General features: G+C 34.2%; 1 protein-coding gene across 1 annotated transcript in view; it reads left to right on the forward strand.

Annotated features, from left to right (window-relative positions):
• The window catches only part of LOC308068745 (melatonin receptor type 1A), a 75,187-nt gene that overhangs the window by 45,458 nt on the left and 26,913 nt on the right, over positions 1 to 2,816 (forward strand). The window lies entirely within an intron of this gene.

Below are 2,816 nucleotides of genomic sequence, written 5' to 3' on the forward strand. Positions count from 1 at the left end.
ACCATACTTTTTGAATTGTATATTGTGTAACACATGAAAGCTCAATGTCATTTTAGATCAGACTTCAGAGTCTGAAACAATGAACCTCAAAATATACAACAAACATAGAAGTCCCAAATAAATTTTTACTTGAATTTTCTGTTCTATCTTAATGACAAAGTTTCTGGACTCACAAGGAAAATGTATCTCAACTCAAGACTGAAGATAAACCCTTCCTGAAAGGCCGGTTAAAAGTCCTCTCTGCAAGCAGGTACCTGGTTTCCAGGTAGTTCTAGCCCAGCGCTTTAGTCATCCAGCTGACATACTAACTATAAGCTGGTAGCCTGGGACTTGGTTTCCAAGCTCATGATTTTTTTAAAAAGTCAAGCTCCCAGGATATCTTGCTAGCCTTGAATTTCCGTACGAAGCAGCTTGTATTTCCAAGACTTTCAGTTTCTCACTCTGTGACAACTGACTGAAAAGATAAGCTGGGACAACCATGGTGCACCACTTTATGGAAGCCTAAAATCTGGCTGATTCAGGGACAGAATGCCTACTCTTCGTAGACTCAGCTGTTTCCAAAGCACAGCTAAAATTGTTCAATGTATGCCACCTATCTTCTTTTAACAAAGGGACACCCACCACCACCCCAACCCCTGCTTCTAGCTTTGTTCTTATAGCTGAATCTTTTGGCTCAAGTGGGTAAATAATGATAATATTAGCAATATTAATGGAGAACACCAGCACAAGTTTCAGTGGTTTGGCAGAGAAAGAAGCTTGGGATAGGCAGTCTACAGCAAAGCAGAAAATAAATAGGATTCATTTAAGTATTACATTTAAATAAGTGTCCCAGTTCTTTGTCCCATCTGGAGTTGATATGGTGCTATTTCATCAAACCTGCAATATTCTGGGCAGGGAAAAAAACTTGCCAACAGCAACTTTTCATTCACATTCCACTTTTTGATTCACAAGATAAACACAGAGCTCTGAGTTTCATATAGTCTTTTTATCCATTTTTGTATCGCTTGCCACTATGTGAAGGGTAAATTCTGAAAGCAATGTTTTTTTCACTTGCCATCTTCTGCTTAAAGGAGCTCTACTGTCTGTGCTGAAATGATCTGGAATTCTGCCACAGCCTTCAGGATAAGCATATTTCAGTTTGGCAGTGAATTCCTGGACTAAAGAAGAAACAACTGCAAACACCATCAACAGAAAGTTATTTATAAATCCAGATACAAATTCTATGAATCCAGTGTAGCAATCTTTTAACTGAGCCATTTGTCCCAGCTGCCATTAGTACAAATATCAAATGTGGTACTTCATACATGTGTCAAAATTTAAACAAAAAAGAATAAGTAGCATCCTGACCCAGATAATTTCTATGTTTTTCTCTGTAGGTGTCTGCAGATTTAGTATTTCTACCTGACCATTTAAAGCGTAAGGTTAGTGAGAGACTATGCTTGAGGTAATATTTAAAAAAAAAAGTTTTGCAAATTGTATTGGTCCATAGATGCTTTAACCTTTTGTTTAACCTATTTTTACCTATTTTTATTTTTGTCTGCTCAAAAGTAATGCATAAAGCAGTTCACCAAGCCAACTTTGGATTGATAATGAAATTCTACATAATCTAAAACTAGCATTGCATTTTCTTACAGGTTGCAATAGGAGCTCATATTTTATCTTCAGTGAATAATCTCAGAATTCTAAAATATAATCTGCAATACACACATGCATATGTATACATGCATACACATGTATTTATATACCTACACACACGCATGTGTGTATACACATTTATAGCTTTCTGTAGCTATGGACATGAATAACTGGACCAATACATGTAGCAGTTATTTAAAAAAATAAATAAAAGCTGTATCAGTGTATCTTGTGACGTTCCTAGAAACTGGAATGGTAGAGGCATTCAGATGAGTTATCATTTAAGCAACTAGAAAAAGAATATATAATTATACTCAAAAGATTAATTCAAAACACATAGTTATGATGGTTTCCATTGTCTTTGAAGAACAGAGAAGGGTTCTATCAAGAACTAATACAATCCAAAATAATCTCCTTTTGTTTTAATTAAAAATGATCCAAGATGATGGATCATTTCTTAATTTTCCAGTTTGGAGGCAGAGGAGAATGTGGCATCAAAAGTGTCTGGGAAATGTCTAGGTCACTGTCCAGGAGCACTTCTTGTACTGAAGAGTATGTCTCTCAATTCAGGAAAGACAGCTATGTTTGCTAGATTCTTAGAAGTTAAGTTTAGTTAAGTGCTAGCCAGCAGATTCAGAGACTAACTTTAAAAGTCATGTTAAAGTCATGGATGCTTGAAATGCAAATGGGAAAAAAAAGATTTTCATTTCAGGACTGGAAAAGTTTAGGGGTAATGTAAGGAAAGGGAATTAAATTAAATATGGAAGGTAAATGTGAGTTTTGAAATTTATTAGTAATTATATTACTTCTGCTGATTTTTCAAGAGAGACTATCTATTTAAAACCAAAGCAAGGCTTAAAGTTATGAATATTTTAATTTGATATGAATTCTAAGTCGGTATGATTGGAAGAATCCAAATAAATGAGATGATAAAAATATTAGGTCATGGTAATTAAACTCAAAGACAGTTTCTTTTAAAAAGTGCATCTTTAAGTTAAGATACTTCCTTTTTAGATTAAAAATGAGTATCTTTTTCTGATATATGTCAATTAATTTTGATCTAGAGAGTAGAAACTAATTAAATTTGAAGTGTTCCACTAAGGCTGCTCATTAATATATTGAGAGCAGAAGCAACAGAAAAGAGCAAAACTAATACTTGCTTTTTTATATTTATTTTACAG

Source organism: Falco punctatus (genome assembly GCF_963210335.1).
Source record: "Falco punctatus genome assembly, chromosome: 1".
Classification (NCBI taxonomy): Eukaryota; Metazoa; Chordata; class Aves; order Falconiformes; family Falconidae; genus Falco; species Falco punctatus.